At 32.8% G+C, this 26,681-nt stretch overlaps 2 protein-coding genes across 3 annotated transcripts in view; one reads left to right on the top strand and one right to left on the bottom strand.

Annotated features, from left to right (window-relative positions):
* LOC143193776 (glucose dehydrogenase [FAD, quinone]) overlaps nt 1-20,475 on the bottom strand; it is a 31,581-nt gene extending 11,106 nt beyond the window's left edge. Inside the window, exons 1-3 of one of the 2 annotated variants that reach the window (XM_076400154.1) lie at nt 20,345-20,475; nt 20,158-20,260; nt 472-667 (exon numbers count right to left, since the gene is read on the bottom strand). The gene's annotated coding sequence lies outside the window, so the exon portion shown is untranslated. Of the gene's footprint in view, nt 1-471; nt 668-20,157; nt 20,261-20,340 lie in introns of both variants that reach the window. The other variant, XM_076400153.1, reaches the window with a different exon arrangement.
* Nucleotides 1-26,681, top strand: part of Flo2 (flotillin-2) — a 374,194-nt gene that overhangs the window by 134,739 nt on the left and 212,774 nt on the right. The gene's annotated exons all lie outside the window — the stretch shown is intronic.

Raw genomic sequence — 26,681 nt, 5'->3', positions numbered from 1 at the left:
ACCCAATGACTTCTTTTTGTTCACATTCGTGAATAAACTGCGTGGTCAACGTTTTTCATCGCCCGAAGAAGCTATTGAAGCGTTCAAAAATCATTCAGCATGGAATAAATGCCTTGAAAATTGGTTTAAGTGTATGCAAAAGTGTATCGATCATCGTGGCGAGTACTTTGAAAAACAATAAAAATATATTCGCAGCTTAACTATTTGTTTTCTTCCTATTCCCGAATTAATTTTTTCAATAACACACACTGAATGTCTCAATATTCAATTATTGCAAATTAAGTAGACATTAAACATGTAATTAAAATACTTTGCGTATACTGTATTCACCAGTACGTCACCAAGAATTTTATAATAACAATTTAGCAATCTGGTGATAATTTTCCATAATTAACTATAAAATTAGATAAAAACTAAGTTGTATTTTATACCATACAGTGGAAATTACTTTCTGATCGATTCACAACTCACCTAAAAATGTAAATTCTATCAAATGACTAGAATAGGCTCGCGAAATATAATCGAATATTCTTCTTTGTTCCTAATCCGGAGGGCGCCTTCTCATTCTCAGCCTACTGGAAACCAATTTATTATTGTCCTGCAGCCGTAGTTTGTTATGGAGCATTGTTCAATCTGCTTCTGGTATCGGTGCCATCTTTTGTGCTCCCTGAAATCGCAGAGACGTTTATATTAGATTTCCATTGTTCGGTATAAAATCGAGAAAATACAATGTGAAAGCACAGTACGAACAGTACAAAAAATACTTTATATGGCGTCGTATATCTGTTAGTTGGTCACGCTTAATTTCGTTTAATTATCTGTTAAATTAGCAGGGATAGTTAAGCAGGAGGTTGCCGGGAAACGCGACTTTAACATGTCTTGTGCATCAGCATTAAATTTAATTGTAATGTTCATTACGAGCGAATAAAATAATGTTGGATCTATCTCATCGTGTCCCAGAATTGTTCATACTTATTTAATGTGTCTCGAACTTTTTTTGTGATAGAATGCTGATACATCTGCGCTGTTCTCATGACCATCACGTTGAATTTTTGAAATATAGGAAAATGTACCGTTTAATTGGAAGAAAATCACAAGTATCAGTACATAATAAATTGCTATTACATAAGTGAATACTGAAACATATATAAACATACGGAGTTTAATTATGGGGATGTTCTGCAAAGAGTAACATAAATAAAATACAATTTTTCAGAACAAGTCCTGAGAGGTATTGTGGGCGCACCCAAATACTATAGGACTGATTAGCTACATCGAGACCTTTAGATACCCACAGTCAGTCAAGAAATCAAGGAAATTGCAAGGGGGCATGAGCAAAGACTACATTCTCGTGAGAATAGTATTGCTTTTGGATACCTCCAGAACAGGACACAGGCTCAAAAGAAGCAAAACATCTGATCTTGTGTAGTGTTGTATAGTGAAGTGCATATAATAAAAAATACAGCAGTGACATGTATAAACATTATTTAACTAGACACTGAGATAGGGCCGATGAATCCTCCTAGTTATATACCTAGATGTAAGTTATCATCAAGAAATGAATTCTAACTTCAATACTTATGGAGTATAAGAAACTCATCCAACAGTTATATTAATTTAAATTTGTTTTGCTGGTAATTTAATTTTTGTATATGTCTCAAAATTATATTATTATTTTTGTATTGTTTGTATTCTGCACCGACTTCAAAATGATCAGTTGTTAGTAGTTAAAATAATATTGTAAATATATATATATATATATATATATATATATATATATATATATATATATATATTTAGGTAGGTATTAAGCTAATTGTGTGTATAGTAGAATTTAAAATACGCTTAGTAAATTGGTTAAATAAGGTGTTATTAATTATTTTTATTTAGTTATTACAAGGATTTATTTAATATTATAATGGGTAGGCCAAGTAGAGTTGCCGCCCGTATGAGGAAAATAGGAATAATGATTGAAAATAAGGAGCATTTCAGGCCCCGGGATCCCATATTGTCTCCACTGGGAATCGAACCCGCGACCTCCGTTTGGGAGCTAAACGCTTTAACCATTACACCATAGAAGCACTTGTCCACAATCTTTCTACGAGGTGTTATATGCTATAGTTAATGCTCAAAAAGTAAACTGAATGACTTACACTGAACGACTTCCGATTTTCCGTCACATCAGCTCAACAATAACATTATTTTAGATAAAAAATACGTGAAAACTTTGCACGTGCCTTTAAAATTTGAGCGTTTTTGTCGATTTTCCCCCTTCCCCCCAACATATCCTGATTTGGTTCCAACGGGACAAGTGCACTATTTGGAATAAAAAAATAATTTTGAGACATTAAAAAACACATTAAAAAAATATACTGCCGAACATAGAATCTCCTGCTTTTTCGAAGTCGGTTAAAAATGACACCAAGTATAACTCTTACTAACAGAATCACTTATTGGGAAAACTTTAAGATGGGCCTCCAGTGCAGAATCAACCTAAAAACCGGTCTTAAAGCATTAGAACAACTAGACGAAAAAGTTGAAAGCTTTACGAGGGTTATTCAAAGAACAGCATACCAAAATGTCAAAGTGATAAACTAACTAAAGGTGTCTAGCAGATATTCGAGAACTAGTTAATAGTTAACATAGTTAGAACTAGTTAATAAAAATCGGAAGACTGTGGCAACAAACTCGGAATATTGCTGATAAGACAATACTTGATAATAAAACTCAAATGCTTAGGCGAGAAACCCAAAAACCAAAGGAAGATTCAATAAACATTTACATTCAAGTATTATCAGCATCTTAAGAGGCCGATTACGGACTTACGAGGTATAACAACGGACCATGGTCCAGTCACCATAAACAAAAAGCAAAGCTCTTTGCTAAACATCTAGCTGTAGTCTATATTCCTAATCGCGAACAGACGAATTACGTCACAACTAGTAGTGATAACTTAAAATCACAAATTATCACACCAGTAACTCCAAGAGAACCAATCGGATTAGAATAAACCTGAACTATATAATATTTATATTTTTTAGATATATTTATTTTTATATTATATTTATGTTTTATAGACAAATTTACATTATATATTTATTTATTTTTACATATTATATTTATATTTAATTGAATTTTATTTTATATAACTTTCATTGGTTAATTAAATATGACGTCAAGGCTGTCACGTGCCAAGCATTACTAATGAGCCAATCGAATATCCTCGCAGTAATACATTTCTCTTACAGGTGCCTATAATGGAGATTTAAATTGACCAATCAAATTACTTGAGTGGCCTCGAATTATGCGCCCTCTGGATGTTGGGCAAAGCAAAACTTTGCGCCAGCGTCCTCTATTAAGTTGCATCGCTGTTACTCTATAGTGTGTGGCTTATAATGGTAGTTGATAGCAGTAAATTACTTGTTGGTCTGGGTTACGAGTTTTAATAGTCGTGTAATCAGTGTTAATGATAAAGAATAATTATTAATTACTTAACAAGAGATCTATGTATAAACTAGTCTAAATTAGATTATTCATTTTGTATTAATTGCTCGTTAAATTTGTACAATATGGCGTACAGAATAATTACATGTTTAACACTAGCAGGTTGTTAAATGGCATGCCATACTTTTTTGTCGATTTCTAATTAATAATGGGAAGTGAACAAAAGTTATTGAACTGAATCGGAAAAGAGGAAATACACCGATTGATTAAATCAAATATTCGTAATCATTTCCGCTTATATCCGTTTTGAATTCAACCCGTTTGTGATTATCTAATGATCTGCCAACGTGGGGCGATATATTTTAAGCAGCATTTAGAAAGCGTTCGGATTTAGAATGACGAGAAGTAATCTGTGGGTTTTACTATTAAGTGGCTGCAACTGGACGGGTTACATTGCTATGGCACGTTTTTTCGCGCGATATATCGTTAAAAAAAAGTTTTACTTAGTTTTAAAGCTGCATTGCGTTTTCAGTACTTAATATAAAAAGTGCTTTAAAAATATCTTTAATATTAGGGATGGCGAAGTATATCGATATTTTTGTTTTCAGATATATTTGTTAAAGTATCAATATTTTTATGGGCTGTCTCAAAATAATATCGGTAATTTTATTCTCCGATGTATCGATCTATGGATATTTTATTTAAAAATATCGATTAAAAGATCATTGCGTTTTTAGTGCGCTATATTAACGTTTTTCGCCACTTAATTTTTGAGATTTTTTAAAAAATACTGCTACTTTAAAAATATTTTTAATATTAGGAATGGCGACGTATATCGATATTTTTGTTTTCAGATATATATTTTTTGAAATATCAATATTTTTCCAGACTGTTGCAAAACATATTTCTCTTGGCTAACTGCACTAAAATAGTGCAACATAGAATAAAGCTCTGAATTTGAACAGATAACATGTCAACTGAAAAGTCCCCGGCCTACCATAGTAAAACAATTTTTTTTGGCAAAATTAGTTTTTTTTATTCAACATAATTCCGTCAAGGGTGATACTCTGATTATAGCGATTTCCCTTTTGACCCTCCAACTTGTCGATACCATTTTTGTCGATCTCCTCTTCATTGGACGAAAATTTCTTCGGAGCGAGCATTCTTTTGGGCGTTCACCGTCTTCGGTGCTCATTTCACCACGTCTAAACTTAGCATACCAATCTCTGATGGTTGTTTTTCCTGGGACAGTGTTCGGAAACTCGGTATCAAGCCAAGTTTTTGCTTCAACTCTATTTTTTCCCTTCAAAAAGTAATTCCTTTTTATCCATTTTTTTCACAATAACAAAAGTTGCTTCACCCAAAATGCTATAATTCAGAAAGTAATGATCCGACAGCTGTTAAATTTATACACGCATCTTTTGAGATTTAGGGCTAACTAAAAAACATATGGATTTAATTCTAGTAGCGCCATCTATGTGTCAGGCTGGGGACTTTTCAGTTGACTTGTTATATCGATATGGAACTCAGAGTTCTTCAAGTTTGTACGAAAAATACATTTGCATTTTGATTTGTATAGATTAACTAGTATACGATTTTGTTTGATTGTTTAAAACTCTTTTATTAATAATAATTATTTTTTACAGGTATGTCAGGAACCAATTCAATGTTTGCTCATACGGAGAAGTTCAGAAGTTCTATGTTTAAAAGGTAATTTCGTAAATATTGGGCGCATTTTAATATTTCCGGATTATTATAATAACAATATTGTTATCATTATCTGTTAGTATTACTACTACTATTACAATAAAATATTAATATTAATTAAATAAATATTATCGTGGGTTAGAGCGAGAGAACCATTGACATCGGAATCAAAACAGCGAGTTGTTAGAACCGAATGAAAATCAAATAATATTTGAAAATAATGATATTCTTAAATATGTGGTATGCGGTCGTAAATGTTTATAGTTAAATTTGTTCATATTTTACACTAGACATGACGAAACTATATTAAACTGTTTGCTATTAAAAATATCGCTAATGAGATAATAAAAGATCTTAATTTTTAATCAGAAATATTAATTTTGAATGACAGTAAGGCATTATATTGTGCTAAACTGGCTGACTATTATTTAGCGCAAAAAGTGGTAATTAGTTTTCAACGAAATATACATGTACGCAATAAACACCTCAAAGATAACCAAACTAAATTGAAATGTTATTAACATTATTTAAATGCTTCTGAGCTAAACTAGCCAATCCTATGCTGCATATTGTTCACTTTCTCATAGACCTAGTAATTTAGGTGTGAATATGATTTTCTTGAATTAGAATATTACGTTGTCCCGTTATATATACCACATTGACTGAAAAGTTTCGGATGTAACAGAGAAAACCCGTTTTTCTTGTTCAAAATTGGCTTTATTCATCAAAGAAATTTCGATCAAGTCACACAATAATTCCAGCGCCGCTCTAAAATTTCAATACCACTTTTTGTAGACCGATTTATCTTTTGCCTCAAAATAGGTCTGTCGTCAGTTGCTGCCCATTCAGATGGCGACAGTTTTGATTCCGAAGTGATGTGATTGATGGCGAAACACTGATCAGAATCATTAACACGTTCTTGTTTTTGGTCAACAGTGAGCAAACGCTGCACCCAGTTTGAACAGTGGTTTCTCATAGACAAATGCTCGTGCAATATAAAATCAACACATTCTTTTGATATCTTGATGGATGTTAGCTAACTCACACAACTTCACTTTTCGATCATTCAAGACGATTTTGTTGATTTTTTTGATGTTTTCTGGTGTTACTACCTCATTTGGACGTCCTCTGCGTTCTGCATCATCTACTCGTGTCTCTACGACCACGTTTGAGGTTAACAAACCAACATTTTATTGTTGTTTCTGATGGAGCGGAGACCTTATAACAGTTTTCAAGCTATTACTTTGCTTGAGCGGTATTTTTTCCTATCAAGAAGCAATATAAAATTAAAACACCAAATTATTTTTGATCAGTTGTGTTAAAAATATCAAAAGTAGTGTCACTCGTAGCACAATAATGCACAAACTTATGAGTAGAATATCATGAAATTTTAAGATCTTTCTTTTGAAGGTTAATACCAACTGAAAATGCGATGACTATCTGTTAGACCCGGGACTTTTCAGCCCATGTATTATGTGCATAATAAAATCGATTACATTAAAAATAACAGGGCAATTGAAAAGTTCCCGGCCTACCATAGTAAAACACATCTTTTTGGCAAGTTTTTTTTTGTTTTATTCTGTTGTGTTTTATTCTTTATAATTTCCCATCAAGGGTACAGGTACAAGGTTCATACACTGATTATAGAGACCCTCCAACTTTTAGATAGCTTCAAAATAGGCTTCAGTTTCGGCGATCACCTCTTCATTCGACGAAAATTTTTTCCCAGCGAGCAATCTTTTGAGATATGAGAACAGGAAATAGTCGCTGGGGACCAGATCTAGAGAATACGGTGGATGAGGAAGCAATTTAAAGCCCAGTGATTTTTTCCATCGTTTTCACTGACTTGTGACACGGTACATTGTCTTGGTGAAGCAGCACTTTCTTTTTCTTCAAATGCGGCCGTTTTCATCTTTCAAACGGTCCAATGACGCTATGTAGGTAGCAGGTAGTCAATGAAAATTATTCCATGCGCCTCAAAATACAGAAGCCATAACCTTGCCAGCCGACTGTTCCGTTTTCCCACGCTTTGTAGCGGGTTCATCGTCTACACTCCACTCGGATGAGTGTCTGGATTGGACTTCGGAATGAAAAGATGGAGCCATGTTTCATCCATTGTCACATATCGAGGCAAAAACTCGGGTTTATTACGCTTGATCATCTTCAAACAATACTTCGAATCATCGACTCGTTTTTGGTCAAAAGTGAGCTCGTACAGCACCCACTTTGCACAGAGCTTTCTCATACCCAAATATTCGAGAACGATGTGATGTACACGTTTTATCTTTCTACATTATTTATTATATATAATAATAATCTTTATCTAAACCTATAGATCTTTATTATTTAGATCTTTAGAGTGCCTGCTATTTCACTCAGTTTCAATTTACGGTCATTCAAAATCATTTTGGGGATTCTTTAAATGTTTTCATCGGTAACAACCTCTTTTGGACATCCATTGCGTTCACTGTCTTCGGTGCTCATTTCACTTAGCTTAGTACACCAATCCTTAATGGTTGATTTTTCTGGGGCAATGTCCGGAAACTCGGCATCAAGCCAAATTTTTGCTGCAATTGTATTTTTTTCCTCAAAAAGCAATATCAACCCTTGAAATTCCTTTTTATCATTTTTCTCACAATAACAAAAGTTGTTTCACTCAAAATGCTATAATTCACAAACTAATGATCCGATAGCTGCCTAATTTATACACGCATCTTTTAAGGGTTAGAGGTGACTAAAAAACATATAGATTTAATTCTATTAGCGCCATCTATATATCAGGCCGAGGACTTTTCAATTGTCCTGATATAAGCACGATTTAATGAAGTCAAAATTGTTTACATTTATAGTAGCGCTCTTTAGCGCCATCGATAGTCACGATCGGGTGATTGCCGGTACCTTTCTCAACGGCAAGGTTATCGAAAGAAGAAAGGTCAAAAAAACAAAACAAAATTTCAGCGGTCATTGATCTTGCGGAACTACCTCGCTTCATATCGTCAATTGTCGGTGGGTGAAAAAAAACTTTAATAATTATTGTTTGTTTATAAATTGGTTTTTAATTGTTATAGCGACAAAAAATGTATTATGATTGTATTTATTATTGTCTGTTCTCTTTTTCTCCATGTATAAGTTCCTTTAATTTTTTTCTGTTATTTTTCAGTCTTCTTACTTCAGCCGGAGTTTTTCCTCTTTTCTGTAGCATTTCTCTGATTCACATTCTCTCCGTTCTTGCTTTCCTTATTCTCTTTATCTGCCTTGTATCGTGCATATTAATTTTTTCACAGATTCAGTATTGAGGTTTTTTCCTCATCCTATTCATCTTCGTTACATCCCAGAGTTTTCTAAAGTATTTCATTTCTGCTACTTGTATCTTGTTTTTATCTCTCTTTGTTAATACCAAAAAACCTATGGTTGGTCTGTAAATTGCTTTGTGCACTCCTTGCATCCCATTTCAGTTTTGCTCGATATTTCTGTTTTATTAATGAGTTTACTATTTATAGCCAAGAAGTACAAATTCATGTTTCAATTGTACATTAATTTCCATCACTTGGCTTCATTTTCTATCGATTTCTATATCTGAATAATTAAATTCATGTTCTTGTTCTATTTTGACGCCTTTAGTTTGAATATTTATTAATTTTGGCTCTCTCATAACAAGCATTTATGATTCATATTCATTATCTATCCATATTTTCTTAGTATGATAGTCTACCTATTTAGATATATACTATTTAAATATCGTTCTATAGTATATTACAAGAATTAATGTTATATTACAAGATGAAAAATAAAGGAAATTTAACTTAACAATGTTGTCAGGTGTATTAAATGGCCAGTTCGTGTATTAATGTGCAAACCAGGATTTTCATTGATATAGAAATTCATTATATCAGCTCTTCATATTAGTAAATAATGAAATTTTATCGAAAAAATTGAAAGTAAGTTGTACTGTTGTTCATTGCCTCGCGTTCCTTTGATAAATAATTGATAAAGACATAATAAATAATTGACAATTGGTTTAATAAATCCTGGAAGCTTCACTCGCAACTTACACAAATTCTAATCATGCATCATGATGAAAGTGACGGAAGAAGAAAAGTTTGTCTTAACCATATTTACATACAATGAGTGATATCACTCAGGGAAGCACATCCAAGTCTTCGCGAAATGCGAATTGTTTAATTCGAATGAATAAAAATAGTTATACAATAAAAACATTGTGTTGATTATTCAATAACACATATTAGTGATGTCATTTGATATTTGTATGGTAATTTTATATATATTTAAGATGATCCGAAAGTAGCAGCTGTATTTGTTTTGTTTATTTTATGTGTTACATAAGTTAGATGTGTCAAGCATACAGTTAGAATTATAGATATAGGTAAATAACGTTATATATTGGTAGAGTCATATCCAATATTTTTTGGCTGTGGATTATCATCATCCATTTTTCATTAAAATCCGGCCTTTGATATATTTTGGCTTTATTAGATACGGAATCCAATTTTGTTGCTTTTGCTTAATACAAATCGCTTACTTAGTCACTTTCAAATTCAATTATTGGTTGGTTGCTGTTCAACTGTTCAGTGATTGTCGTCTACAAATAATATACTGTATGCAGTTTACTCCATATTAAAACAAAAGGGTTGATATGGTTAGCGTATAAAGAAAGTATGTTATTTGCACTTTATATCGATATAACACATTCAATTATGTTTAATAATAGTTATGCATCTTTTTCCCTCAATATGGTTCTTCTATGCCAATTAAATTCTGATTTACAAATTCAATTACCAAAATCAGAATCTGAAATACGCTTCTATTATATGATAGTTTAAGGAATATCGTTTTCTAGGCATTTTTGGTACAACTAATTACCTTGGGACTCAACATTATCAGGCTTTTTATCTCTTGTTTTGACCACGATGGCATACCCAAGTTAGTGATGAAACGGAATAATTAATCAAGCATAAAACAATCGAATTCGCGAAGGATTTTCTGTTTGGAAGTACCGATTTAGATTATGCTAAAACTATTTTGTTTATATTAATTTATTATTTATATTTTTAACGGGTTAATTTTGGACCATCACATAATCTTATTTTAATATATAGTTAGTTATTTATATTTCCCTATATTGTAAAAACATCTTGACACTTGAATATATTGTAGGTGCTTTTAAAATCCTTATTTAGAACTACTTCGATTGGAATAAAAATGTACTAGGTACAAAGAGAACAAAGCACTGTTATTTTATATACACAATCTTCATCCATTTTCACATTTCTTTACACTATCTAACTAATTAGCAGTTATTTCTGTGAGGTCTTATGTTTAATTTTTATATTTGACGAGTGAGAGAAATTAACATTCTTATCTAGAACCTTGTACTATCTGAAAACGAGTACTTTTTAAATTGATTTTCTCGCGGTAGAGATTGAAATGCCACTTTTTATGTGAAGATGCAAATAAAAGGAGATTTTCACTTTCGGTCTCATTATCAATATATTACGGAACTTTCATAATTGCTGATGATCTTTCAATTAACATTAAGTTATTGCCAATTATAACAGTACAAATTGAGACTCATTTAATTTCTTTAAAGCTTCACTCTGATGGGTCTTCCTACCTGATGAATGTTATTATAAAGTCGAAGTAGTTGTTCTTCATGATTCTTTCCTAGTGCCCATTGCTAAGGATTAATGATACCCTTTAGTAGTTTTTTTTTAAATACTCAGTTATTTGCTCTTTTCATAGAGAGAAAAAACCTAATACCAACACACCATTTGGGTTTATTAGCAAGCACTCAACAATTGACCAGGTCCACAGAATAACAGATGTTATTGAAAAAGCCTACGAAAGTAAAAAAGTATGCTCAGCTATATTTTTAGATGTAGCACAAGCCTTCGATAAGGTTTGGCATGAAGGCCTTGTTCATAAACTACAGAAAGTGCTACCAAAACAACACACCGAACTATTAAAATCATACATTACAACCCGAATGTTTAGAGTCAAACAAAAAGAAGCTCACTCTGCAATTAAAAAAGATAAAGCAGGTGTACCACAAGAAAGTGTACTGGGACCAATGCTCTATCTACTTTTCACTTGTAATATACCACAAATGAAGAATATCACGATGGCTACATTTGCTGATGAGACAATAGTGAAGAAGCCTCACGAAAATTACAATAGGCAAGTGACAATATAAATAATTGGACACAAGCTTGGAAAATAAGAATTAATGAAAGTAAATCTCTACATGTGCAGTTCACCTATAAACAGACATTACAAGCACCAATAACATTAAATAACACTATCATTCCATATAGCAACAACGCTAAATATCTCGAATGAATGAATCTTGATGCAAAACTTCGCTGGAAGGAACATATAAAGAAGAAAAGAAAAGCACTGGAATTGAAATATAGGAAAATGTATTGGATGAGAATCACAATTATCAGTACATAATAAATTGCTATTATAAGCAAATATTGAAACCTATATCGACATATGGAGTTCAATTATGGGGATGTTCTGCAAAGAGTAACATAAATAAAATAAAAATTTTTCATAACAAAGAAATGCAAGGGGGCATGAGGAAAGACTCCATTTTCATGAGAATATTGAAGTATTGCAGCTTTTGGATACCACCAGAACGGGACATAGACTCAAAATAATCAAGCCATCTGATGTTGTGTAGTGAGGTGTATATAATAAAAAATACAGCAGTGACATGTATAAACATTATTTCACCAGAGACTGAGATAGGGCCGATGGGTCCTCCTATATTATATACCTAGATTGAAATTATCATAAAGACAAATTGTAGGTTAGACGGAAACGGTTGGTAACAATGTAATAATTAAATAATAATAAAAAGATGTTCCGAATCACAGTCATAACATAAAAACAAGTTCCAAATGATGTTTAATGCAACATTGTCACTTCACAGCTGTTATAAGACCACAGTGCCATCCTCAAACTCGAAAACTAGAACCCATCTTGACAAACTGTCTATGGATCTGAGTTCAGGGCATACAATAATGTTAAGAATCGTTCTCATCTGCTCGGGTCCAAAAGTGATAGAAATTAAGGGGTAGTAAACGGATTAAGTAGACTATACAGTCCAGTAAATATTTGAACGAAAATTTCTCTCCATGGACAATTCGTAACAGCTAAAAATAACTTCGGCGTAACGATATTCGCCCAAAACTTTCATCCGGGCACACGTAAAAGTCGCTATTTTAAAAATATAATCTCCGACTAGATAGTCGTGACCAATCCGCGAGACGGTGAATGCCTTAACCCGAGAATATTACCTTCATTTAAATGCAATCAATGCCGAAACTGATCTCGCGCTTCCTGTTCATGAAATATCGACGGTTTCAGGCCTCTTTCGTCGACTTTCTTCATCCTTGATTTTTGGTTCGAGGGTTTCGGACTTTCTAACTATAACGGCTGCGTTCTGATTTGTCCTGTCCTTAGTTTACGACGATGAATCGATGAAGCGATAAATCTATTAACAGTTGGACCAGTTTTTTTCATCGGTTTATATACAGGGTGTAAAAATAAGTTTTTACATTATTTGTTGTATATTGAAAGCGCTATTCAGAGGAATGTTTGCGATGGTGAATATGCTGATCCAGTGTATATGCATCAATTGAATTTAGACTTGGTTTTATGCACAAACATTCAACAATTGACCAGGTACCTCACAGAATCACATATATTGTTGAAAAAACATACCAAGAGAAAAAAAAACAACTCAGCTATATTATTGAACATGATTTATATTCATGTATGAACTTTATTAAATGTTACCGAAGCAATACTTTTAAACTCTTAAACTTCTACGTTTCACACAACATGTTTAGAGATAAACAAGAGGAAGCGCACTTAACAATAAAGGAAACAAAAGCGGGTGTACCGCAAGGCACTATTTTAGGTCATGTTCTCTATGCATGTGACATAGTGCAAATAGAAAATCTTACTATGGCTACACCTGCTGATGACACTGATATTAGAGACATTAATGAAGATGAAACCAGAAAATTGCAACATGCAAGTTATAATATAAGTGGACCTAGAATGGAAAATAAAAGTCAGCAAAAGTAAATTGGTTTATATTGAATTAAGTTATAATCAAAGAGTTCATGTACCAATAAATATGAATAATACTAGTATCTCATACAGTAACAATGCTAAGTACACTGAGATGAATCTTGATTCAAAACTTCGTCGGAGGAAACATATCAAATAGAGAAGAAAATAACTGGAATTGAAATACAAAAAAAAAAGATTATTTGGAAGAAAATTATCCGTACTATTATACAGTTATAGGGATATTCGTACATTTAAGGTATCGTGGATGCACCCAGATACTATAGAAAAAATTTCTTACACCGAGACCTACGGATTTCTGTCTGTTTTTATTGAATGCTTAATAGAGGAATCAACTAATGTGTCTTCAGCTTCTGATGTTAGAGATACTTCGTTGCAAAGACCGTGTTGAAGACGCAAAAGAAGATGGTGCTAAGTATTTGGTGAGATTAGAAAGAACTTGCTCATCAGTAACCTTGCTAAACAATTTTATGGCAATTTGTCATAAATATTCCTTTCTTTCACACCAAAGAGCCATCTTCTTCCAGTTTTGTTATGAAAATTTGCAATGTGTTACCATTTCCAAGTTTTTTTTTGCTGTTATTTGCTTTCAAATAATACTATGGTAATGAAAATTACGAGGGTTTTAAAGTTATATAGTGAAAACAGGTCAATTGAAAATTTCACGGCCTACCATATTAAAACAAATTTTTTTGGCAAAATTAGTTTTTTATATTCAACATAATTCCTTTCAAGCATTCAAAATATTTCAAAATAGGCCTTCTTCATTCGATGCACATTTCTTCCCAGCGAGCATTCTTTTGAGATCTGAGAACAGGAAATAGTCGCTTGGGGCCAGATCTGGAGAATACGATGTATGAGGAAGCAATTCGAAGCCCAATTCATAGATTTTTGACACGGTGCGTTGTCTTGGTGAAGCAGTACTTTCTTTTTCTTCAAATGCAGCCATTTTTCGGATGTAATAGTCGCTGTTGATGGTCCTTCCTTTTTCAAGGTAGTCAATGAAAATTATTCCATGCGCATCCCAAAATAAAGATGCCTTAACCTTGCCAGCCGACTGTTGCGTTTTCCTACGCTTTAGAGCGGGTTCATCGTTTGACTGCCCACTCGGATGACTGTCGATCGGACTTCGGAGTGAAATGATGGAGCCATGTTTTATCTGCACGAACACTGCTCCGAATCATCAACTGGTCGTCGTTTTTGGTTACACGTTCAGTTGATATCTTTAGAGTGTCTGCTATTTCATTCAATTTCAATTTACGGTCATTCAAAATCATTTTGTGGATTTTTTTGATGTTTTCGTCGGTAAAGGGGTTGTCTATTGGGAGTCCACTGTATTCACCGTCCTAGCATACCAATGCTGGATGGTTGATTTTCCTGGGGCAGTATTTGCTTTAACTGTATTTTTTCCTTTCAAAATGCAATATTTTATGAACACACGAAATTCCTTTTTATCCATTTTTTCAAAATTGTATATATATATATATATATATATATATATATATATATATATATATATATATATATATATATATATATATATACTATAAATATATATATATATATATATATATAGTACATATATATAGTACATATATATATATGTACTATATATATATATATATATATATATATATATATATATATATATATATATATATATATATATATATATACTATTTTTCAATTTATAAAGAAATTTACACCAAATCACAAGGTTGTATGATAATTTTCCAATTCAATAAACTGTATTTTCAGAAAATGAATGAAAGAGAAAAAGTTACTTTTTTTAAGTAATATTTTATTAATTTCGATGATTTAATTAAACGACAAGAACCAAATTGTAAATCTAATAAGAGAAAACCTAAATATTTTAGAATTAATTCGCATTCTCAATAGTCACAAGAACGACAACAAAAAGTTACACATTAATCAAATCATTATTCAATTTCTAATATTTATTAACGCTCCTTAAAGGTAATGTTAATCAACTTTGGGAGAGGAAAAAAAACAAACAAATTACACCTCTCAATCGAATTAATTAATACCTCGATAAATAGTAACCGTTTCATTGTTACCAGTTAGTAGTTAACTTTCTTTTTTCCTGCGTTCATCACGTACGGTGTATTTTGAATCGACCGGTCTTACCATAGCTGCAAATCAATTGCATTGCAGACATTCTTAACCCACATATACCAATTTCTTTTGGTTATGTAACGCAGTCAGTTTGCTTCGTTGAAGAAACCGTGAAGGTTGACGCATAACTAATGTATGAGGGTTGTCGTTGGAACATCTTCTAAAAGTTTCTGCTTTGTTTTCTTTAGAGTATTTTTAATATCTTTCCTTTTTCATTCATCGTTTTATTTGTTCTTCCTACGTAAATCTTATTTATCTATTATTTTCTTGGGACTTTCCTATATTCAATGATAATGCTACATTTATATATGTCACTAACAGGTCAATTGAAAAGTCTCGGGTTGGCAAATAGATGGCGCTACTAGAATTAAATTCATATGTTTGTTAGTTAGCCCTAACCCTCAAAATATGCGTCTATAAATTTGACAGCTGTCGGATCATTAGTTTGTGAATTATAGCATTTTGAGTGAAACAATTTTTGTTATTGTAAAAAAAAATGGATAAAAAGGAATTTCACGTGTTGATACAATATTGCTTTTTGAAGGGAAACAATAGAGTTGAAGCAAAAACTTGGCTTGATGCCGAGTTTCCCGACACTGCCCCAGGAAGTTCAACCATTAAGGATCGATATGCTAAGTTTAGACCTGGTGAAATTAGCACCGAAGACAGTGAACGCAATGGACGCTAGAGGAGGTTGTTACCGACGAAAACGTTTAAAAAATTCACAAAATGATTTTGAATGACCGTATATTGAAATTTAATGAAATAGCAAACACCCTATCATATTATTCACGAATATTTGGGTATGAGAAAGCTCTGTGCAAAGTGATTGCCGCTCGAGTTCACTTTTGACCAAAAACAACGACGAGTTGATGATCTGGAGCAGTGTTTGAAGATGGTCAAGCATAATAAACCCGAGTTTTTGCGTCGATATGTGACAATGGATAAAACATGGCTCCATTATTTCACTCCGAAGTCCAATCGACAATCATCCGAGTGGACTGCACACGATGAACCCGCTCCAAAGCGTTGGAAAACACAATAGTCGGCTGGCAAGGCAAGGAAAAAGGAAGGACCATCAACAGCGATTATTACATCCGAAAAATGGCCGCATTTGAAGAAAAAGAATTTGCTACTTCACCAAGATAATACACCGTGTCAAAAATATATTAATTGGGCTTCGAATTGCTTCCTCATCCACCTTATTCTCCAGATTTGGCCCCCAGCAACTATTTCCTGTTCTCAGATCTCAAAAGAATGCTCCCTGGGAAGAAATTGTCATCGAATGAAGAGGCGATCGACGAAACTGAGGCCTATTTTGAAGCAAAGGACAATTCGTACTACAAAAATGGTATCGAAAAGTTGGAGGCTCGCTATAATCAGTGTATCACCCTTGAAGAGAATTATGTTGAATCAAAAAAACAAATTTTGCTAAAAAATGTGTTTTGCTATGGTAGGCCGGGGACTTTTCAATTGAACTGCTATACGTCTTGACTTTTGAAACCCTTTTTTATTAAGTGCCAAACCTGTTGCTATTTGATTTCTTGAAATATTGATATTGAAATTGATTTCTAAGACTCTAAAATCTGTCTTGGTATAAAATCATGGTTGTATACATACCTAAATGTTTATATAACCAAAAGATTGGCCTAGAGAAACATCTGGGTCTTAATGCCATCGTCAACATTATATAATTCAAAGTAATGTACAAGACACGTAATCTAAAGCATGTCTCTTACAAACTTCTAGTGGGGTTACATAACAAACTACACGCAGGTTTTTGCTTCCTTGCCTATTGGCTTAAACTTTCCTCACTAATTTACATTTATTTTAACGTCGGAATATTAATTGGTCGCACAGCAATCTCTTATCTAATAGTTAAGTGTCTTAAATGGAAATTAAAGTCTGTTTGTTCGACTTATTATCGCGCTATTTGAATTAGTTTCGATACTACGTGAAAATTCGAACAAAATTTGATTTTGAGGTCACAATAAAATGATTGGGTTAGTGTTATGCGGATGCATTCGTTAACATTTGTTTTAAATTAGTTTTCTTTCAATTTAGTGCATGTTTAAGGACCTAATGATTATTTTTCATAATTTTTTGTTTGTTTACGCATTTTTGTTTAATGCCTATTTGAAATAAATGAATTTATGTTCATTTGGGCTTTATTATTTTAAAAATTGTGTCTTTTTATCTATTTTTTTTATTATAGTATATATTTTGACTACCATTGCAACATTTTAAGTGTCATTCTTATTTGATTTACACATGATGACGGATTGTTTTTTAATTATTCGTATTTGTTTTTAATATATGTTTTGCAGTTATATTGTTGCTATTATATATCTCGTCTAATAGTCTATTCAAAGTTATTTGTATCTAAATTTGTGACGTCAAAACGTCGCAATGTTGCCGCATCAACTCTGAGTTTTAGTTGAGTTTAGCTTTGATACACAACAAAATTCTAATCTAAATAAAATAATCTAACAAAAATGTTATCAAATACAATTTGTTTTAACATTATAGTACATCTGAAAACTACAGTTAATTATACAGCCACAGTAGTTTATAGGTTAGAGTTATTACCTCTTATTACTATTACTTTCAAGAATTTTACATATGCCTGACAACCAGATGACTTTGACAGATTTTGCAGTTATATTGTTGCTATTATATATCTCGTCTAATAGCCTATTCAAAGTTATTTGTATCTAAATTTGTGATGTCAAAACGTCGCAGCGTTGCCGCATCAACTCTGAGTTTCAGTTCAGTTTAGCTTTGACACACAACAAAATTCTAATCTAAATAAAATAATCGAACAAAAATGGGACCAAATATAATTTATTTTAACATTATAATACATCTAAAAACTGCAGTTAATTATACAGCCACAGTAGGTTATAGGTTAGAGTTATTACCTCTTTTTACTATTGCTTTCAAAAATTTTGCATATGCCTGACATCCAGATGACTTTGACAACGAAACTTTTGTCTGATTCTAAAATTAACTGACGAATAGTGGCAGGCAATACATTAAACATGACGTATGTACAAAAAAACTTTGAATAGACTATGTATTAATATTACAAATTAAGTTAGATAAATAAATATGATGAGGTTGTTAAAGTAGACATCCCTAACGTGTTAATATACGAACGTTTACTTGACAGTCGTGATATTAACCATTCATAGTTAAATATTCTTGATAAACAAGAATTTCAAGTTCAATCAAAATAGGCTAGTTTGTAATATTTTACTATACAACATTTGTCGAATATTAGGATATTATAATCAAAACATAACCTCTCTCTTCGACCGTGATAGTTTTTTGAGGTCCAAAAGGAATTTTGTTCGTGAATTTGGTAAAATAAATATAAGATTGTTATTGTAATATACTGCATCATTTGAATGTCAAAGTTTGTGAAGTTTACAACCATTTTCTAACAAGATAACTCATCGGCTCTCATAGATCAAAGACCATTGTCAATATCGACGATTTAAAATACGAATTGTTTCAATATCGAACATATCAACCAGATTTAGCCCTCCTGTGACTTTTAGCTTTCTTCACACGTGAAAAGGAGATGTAATAGCCGCTGTGAAGGTTTATATTAGTGCATCAAGGAGATTTCTCCTACTGTCTTCTCCTTAAAGACTGTTAGTTTACTTAATAAATTAATGAATGAGCTTCACTAAAGAACCTATAAATTCTCATTTTGAAGATGCAATGTTCGTTTTCCACTATTTTGTTAAACTTAGCAGCTGTTAGGAGAAGATTTTTATTGGATTGGTTGAAGAGTCTAGTGGGTCTGTATTATTTGGTTTCCTTAAATATTTTTTATCTATATATAATTCAATATATTTGTTTATTTATTGTTTTGCTATCTGTTATGATAGCATTATTACTTTTATGTCATACATTTACACCTATTAGTGGATTGATATCTTATTATATTTGTTTTCATTATCATTTCATCTCTTGGTTTTTCAGTCAATCATTTTAACAATTATAAATGCATTTCTGGCTTCTGTTTCCGGAAATTTCCATTTTATTTCCGCTAACTTATTAAGAATTTTCTATATTGATATTGCAAGTGGGTGCCTATACAATTATGGTCTTATCCAATGAATGGTTTTAGAATATTTTATTTTCATGTACAAAGCATAGACAAAATAATATGAACAGTAATTAATACAACTCGCATTTATTGCTAAGTTTGCATGCAAAATCTCAAGGAGAACCCCAAAGGAAGAATACGATTTGGACTGTATTTAGCTGGTCATGTCATTCTTATAACCGGTCGGATCATTGCGAATGATTATCTGAACTATATCAATGATGAATTTCTTACTATGACTAGTATATTGCTGTCAATCACTGCCACATTTCAAAATGATAATGCACAAATACACATGGGCCGAAAGGTTCAGTCTTGGTTTGAGGACCATGAGGCCTTAACATTAAAGTAGAGGGTGAAGAGTGGGTCCATCACCTTCATCATTGAAGAATGTGTGTGGATGTTTTGGTACAAGAATGGGGGAACACGTCTTTGAAAACTATTAAGACATTCTACGAATTTATCCAGCGAAGGAAAAATATTTAAAAGTTTTAAAGGATTTAATGATATATAAAGAATTCCCATGTATAAATATTGTTTTTGTTAGTTCATTAAAGGGCGAAATCACAGTTGTGCGATTAGCATATATAATTAATTAGTGAAAACTTATTTGCAATTAAACTTACTTGTTTTTAAATCTAAACTAATGTCATCTTAGCTGGTCAGGAAAATTCAACTTCGGTATATAGGCAACTGATTCTTTATTGCGAACACTTCACCTTTATCCACCTTCAATTAACAACAAAAATAATTAGACAAGAATGAGTCTTATCGTTGACAGAACTGAAAGAAATTAATAACAAACTCACTCACTGGGTATTGGGTAGTACCGATGTGCCGAAAGTAAAAGTGAAAGACCGACTGGAGATTTGGCCGGTCTTTGGCTGGTTCCTCGGCGAGCAGCCCCCGTTGGGTGTCCCCCCCCCGGGTGGGGACAGTCGTTTCCGAAAGAAGCTCGCTCTATAAACAGGAACTGGGTGACGCGGGGATTTTGTTAACGTTCGCGGTGGTACTTGACCTTCGCGGAGACACTTTTACTTTGTGGTACTGGTCGTGTTTTATATTGCGGTATTACTTATTTGATATACATAATACCGGTGAAGTAGTTATTTGAATAATTGATTTTTAAAACTGCGTGAAATTAGTTTCACACTTTTTATGTTACTTTCTTAAAAATTTGTTTTAAATGTTTTTTTTTTAAATTTTAGCCGCTACTTTACGGATTCCAACTCGAAAGAGTTTTTTGTATCTTTATAAGAAGTTCAGCACTGCTCAGACAGGTTACGACTTATATCTCGGAAAAAGTAGTAATCAGAGGACGTAAAGTTCCGTAGAATAGAACGGGTGGGGTATGACTTCCCATTTTAATGTTTTCACCGGTTTTGCCCTTTACTTTTTTCATCAATTGTAGTATATAGCGATCCCCATATTTTTCTGCTGTCTAGGACGGTCTTTCGTTTTACGTAATGCAGAGTCATGTAGCGCTGACAACCTAAACTAAATTTTGTAGCTTTTGATGTTTTTTTTTAGCTACATATTGAATTTCTTTCAAACTCTTCCACTGTTCTGTAAATCTCTCCAATTTAGTTTACTTACTTAACTTTAATATAACTTTTTGAGGATTAGGCTATAGCAAGTGCCAAAGTGAATAAACACATCAAAATACGTTCACTTTATTGCTACAAGATATCCAATAAAACATTGTAAACCGTAAGCCCATTAGATCATATTATATGGACGGCTAAATCATCCAAGTACGAAACAGCCCAATACATCTATAGTTTTGTTATGAAGTCCATTGGATTAATTTGAAATTATTTTATTTTAGTCGTGCTATATAACATCTCCTTCCTAATGAAACAAACAAAAAGATGCTTAAGTTGTGATAAACTTATTTGCATGTATCGATTATATCTTTGTCCGTCTCATTGTTTTTAATTATTTTCTGAATCCCAATAGTCTGTATCTGGTTCAGGTACACCTTCAATTTTTTTGTATATATTAAAGTCTCCTTTTGCTAACGAGGACTGAACCTATCGTTAAAGTGGGCTGCTAGCCACGGTCCTCGGCATTGAACCTACAGACTGGCGAGTGACCGACTTACAAATCATCCCAGAAGACGTCCGGTCTTACCCAGCCTGGTTACTGGCGCGACTAGGATCATTTTCCTTGTCGGATTTTACACTTTTACCTGGGACAATTACAAATATTAATCAATCACAAACATAAGTTTACGGCCATACCCCAGCAGGATTCGAACCCACAACTATCGCAACAGTTGGTGGATCATCCTGTTGCCTTTACCACTACGCCAATATCCTGAATTGCTAGCTTCTGTCCAAATTTCGCAGTAACTTGAATCCTTTTGCTACGATACTTTTGACTGGACTGCACTAAACTATGTCAAAGAACGTTTCAGGCAACTGTGGATCGATTGCCCATTCTAATGTCCACTTATTATTTTCTTGATAAGATATTCCTTGTTCTGGATAATTGATGGTAATTGGGCAATTTATTTTGAAAGAATTTTATTTTAATGCAAAAAGGGGCGACTGGTTTGAAGACTATATAGAGGATACTGCCATCGTTTACGTTAGTTAAACTTTTCTTATCCCAGCTTTAAGGGGTTATATTACTTTTGAGTTACTTTTATATTATATTTGAGGCTTTATGTATTCGTCTCAGGTATACAGAAATATGTTTACTATATGTTTAAGTTATAAAATGGTATTAGTTAATTGGCATACATATTTTTTTCATAAAAATGTTTACAAAACGTCAGAAGTGGGATTCTTATAAAGTATATGTGTTAAAAATAAAGCGGACCTTTGAAAGACTAGAACATTTATCCACACATTGTAGAAATAAAGAATTATAGTGAATTAAATAGAATTTTACATACTTTTTAAATAAATCTTTTGCATAAATGGTGACAGCGACAAAGCAGTGAATGGACAATCCTCCGTAAATATGGTAAAATCTGACTGTGCAAAAACTTTGCTTATCTTATCAGGTTGGAAGCTAGAAATAATTGAATTATCTGATGCTTCCAGTGCATAAGCAGTAACGTCACAGTGACGAATTTGATCCCTATATCTGACACGGCCACATTGGTGTCGTACTTGGCCAGAAAAAATGATCTCTGGTACTAATAGCATAACTTCATTGTGCTGCTGAAATTGATTAAAGTACAAATGAAAACTTTTTACAAAAGGCGGCGACGACAAAAAAGTTAAAATGTATACTACATCAAGGAAGAGTAATAGATGGCCGTTGACACTATTCTTGTATCTTTTGAATATTGCTGGAGTAAATGCAATGGTAATATTGAGAGCAAATACAGTTGTGTTTCAAAATAGACGATGAAGCTAATAAAAGAGTATGCCTAAAGAAGATACTTGATTGTAAATCTTCCAAGAAAGCTAAAAAGAAACATAAGAGAACCTTTTAATGTGAATTTTGGGGACAATAGTAATGAAGTGAGTACTAGTTCTAGCACAACATACAGAGAAAGCTACAAAATATGCCCCACAAAAAAAGGAGGCACTCGAAGACTTATTGCACATCAGGTCATAGAAATATTTGTAGAAATCACACTACCTTTAGTTGCAATGAATTCTGAAGAAAACTAGACCAAAGATGAGCGTTATTTTGATTATTAGATCTCATGAAGCCAACTGATTTTATAATTTTATTTTTTGTTCTAAGTTACTAGGTATTTATGGCACCTAAAATATTGTTTTGTTTCTAAATAAGGTTTTTAATCCAAAGAAACGTTACGTTATATTTTTTGATTTTGTATGTTAGTTTCCACCTAAAGTAAAGTTTCTTTTTTTCGTAAAACAACTATCATAAAATAAATAATATTGATTAATAAGTGATTTATTTCTCTAATATAAACCGATAGGCCTTTTTACGTGCGACCTATTCTCTTACAAATGACCACGCGCCCTCTTGATGGTTAAACGTCATTATTAACTTCATAGATCACCTTTAACTCCTTTTAAACATTCCTTTTCCCAACACAAAAAACCTCTTATCGAAAATGGGGTGCGTGACGATCCTATATACAAATACAGACTCTTTAACTACGTGCCATCGGCTTATGTTTTGAGTATTCCTCGTGTTGCCGGTGAGGTAACCGGCGATTTCGCAATAGCGGAAGAATTTTGAAGGCTTTTGTTCTGACTAGAATCAGTGAAAATGCCGTTACGCAACCGTCATTCGCTGTTTATTAATCTTTCTACATATCGAACGTAATTCCTTTCCTTGTCGCGTTCGGATTTGTTCCTTCGAAATGCTACGAAACTGGGTACCTTTTTTGGTCGTCATTGATTATATATGTATAATATGATTGGTTATTAATTGGGTAACGCAAGATTGTTTAGTAAAAATATGTCTGAAGGTCATAGAGAAAGTTTTTCGGTCAACGTTGGATGTTTTTTAACATAAATTTTTCTATTTCGCTGCTTATTTATTGCGGGCATCTTTATTATGATTATTAGAGACTAGAAAATTCAGCTTATTATCTGCAAATCTGTCCTATCGAATCCTAATATTCAAAAACCTAATAATATCACTTGACGGGGACTCGGTTCCTCAAGCAGAATCAGCCAAATATCACAGAATACATCTCGATGGTCGGTTCATAGTCAAGCATTTGTACAGGTTAGTCGGAATATACTCTCAACTTGACATTTTCAACATTAATAATCGCTGAATTGGCATGTGATATGCAAATGTAATTAGTACAGTCTTAATTTACGAATTAATGTATTTCTACTGTTCTGTTGTACTTGCCTTAATACACAACCAAGGCGAGTACAGTATTAATACATCAGTATGTATTTCCCGATCATTCAATCTCCTTCTTTCCTGCGTGTTGTCCAGTAGCTGTATTGCTTCCACGTTGCTGTTATTTACCAATCTTATTTCATGTTTTAATGCGAAATCTTGGATCTCTTCGTGTATCCATTTGATTCCAAGCTCATCGTATAGTTCTTCATTGGTTAAGTACGGGTAATTTCAAGCATAAGTACGGGTAATTTCAAGTAAGAAATTTCAGCATAAATATATTACATTTAAAGTGGTTTATTTTGAAGGGAATGAAGTAAGTTTCTAAATATTGAAAAAATCACACTATATTTTTGTGAAATTACGAATTATTATGGAAAAATGGTGTAAAGATGTTAGTACATAATGCGTTTTTTACATTTTAGCGTAGTCACCATTTACCACTATTATTCAGAATGGTCAACATAATTTACAGCTTGTAGAATTACGTTAGAATTTTTAACTCTGTTTAATTCGCTAATTGGCTGGCTTTTTTTTATCAAAAATTGACCTTTAGTAGTACTCTATTACAAGTATACTTCCGGAAGAATGCTTTATTTTACTATAAAAACCATTTGCTATAGACAATCATGAAATAATATTAGGTGCTTTTATGTAGTCTGATATGTTTTTCGCTCCAAAAAGCATTTATATCAGAAGGAGGTAATCTGGTGAGTACAACAGTATGGCAGTAGTTGCTACTCGAGCTGTTCTAACTGCAACAGTGCGTCCTTTTGACGAGCGTTGTCATGCATATGGATGACTTTGCCCTGTTACTGTCTTTTTCTACAATGCCAAATCATTGACAATCTCATTCGATTTTAGTAGTTCATAATACTCTAAACTTCCCTTGATCTCTGATCTTTGATGAATTTATTGTTCTCCTGGACATAATACACATAGCCTGTAATAGTACTACATAGAAAGGTGTTCTTTTTTAGTTAAGCAATCAAACCGATATGTTGAATGGGTTCTAAATAGCAAGTCCAGTTAATTTTTGTAGTACAGACTTTTTCTCCAACTGGGTCTTTCCGATTGCATTGATTCTTCATCCATTTATAAGCGGCCTGAAAGCTCTTTGGGAGTTTAAAATGCTTTGAAAACTCGAAATAAATATTGGCATAAATCTAACGCGGATTACTTTGAAAGGTTTGAAATGAATTTGTAAATATTAAAGAAATCACACTATATAATGAGTTATTAACGAGACTTATCAAACTTTACCGATAATTATTGTTGAAGGTTGAGGAACTTTTGATATTTGAGCAGAATTGCTTAAAACGCTGCAACCCGCTGCTAGGCCATCGATAATTAGATCGAGAGGACGACACTTTCGTTTCGGGCGACCTCGAGGAACCACCAGCAAGAATCCTCTTTGCTTCATACGCTCATTGTTTTGCTCTTCATGTCGGTGACGCAAAGCACCGCGAACGACGAGCATCTGTGCCCATTAACTTCGCCAACTAATTGAAGATGACGTAACGGCCGTTATGTAACGGCATCGCCAAAGAAATGTTGCTAACGTGCCATCGAAAGCGTACGCGCCGACAGTAAAAGTAGAAATTTATCAATGCATATTTCTCCATGCTCCATGTTCGCATTTAAATACAATAATACCTACATATATATTAGGTGTGTGAAAAACAAATCCACGTTTTGTAGTTTTAAATTTGTTTAATCGATATTAGTCCAACTACTTCATCAATCTTGCCCAGTGGGTACTAAATATTTATTATGATAACTATTTCGTAAATCACAAATAGAGTCTATACAATAAAACAGTGAAGCCATCTCGTCAAAATGTATATCAAACCTTTTCGTTTTATTTTGCCTTTAACATATAACAAAATTCTAATGTAAATTAAACAAAAGAAATGTTATCATATATAATTTATTTTAACATTACAGTACATCTAGTACATATATTTTCGAAAGACTTAAACTACAGTTGACTATAAAGCCACAATAGTTTGTAGGCTAGAGTTGTTTTCTTATATTTATATTGAACTCTTTTCTACACCACCTACAAGTTAGAGTTCTAGGCGTGTGTTTTTGTGCAGTGGATCTTCTGGAGGGCTAATTAACAATTGTATATCCAAGTAATGTATATTACTTTCATTATATTTTGTCTGTGTCAAGTCATTTTGATATCACTGTATCTCTCTTTAGTTTCTTCTTAGTACAACTTGTGTCGATTTTCTTGATAAAATTAGATTTATTCACTGTATTTTCCCTAATACACTTGACGTATCTTCAAAACATTTAGTATCAACTCTCTCTTCATATATTCTAACCAAATGTTTATGTAATTTCTGAA

This window comes from Rhynchophorus ferrugineus, unplaced genomic scaffold (genome assembly GCF_030347505.1).
Source record: "Rhynchophorus ferrugineus isolate W39M unplaced genomic scaffold, kcgeb_rfMv2 rfM3, whole genome shotgun sequence".
Classification (NCBI taxonomy): Eukaryota; Metazoa; Arthropoda; class Insecta; order Coleoptera; family Curculionidae; genus Rhynchophorus; species Rhynchophorus ferrugineus.
Note: the sequence above shows the minus strand (reverse complement) of the source record. Positions and strands in the feature narration are given on the sequence as shown.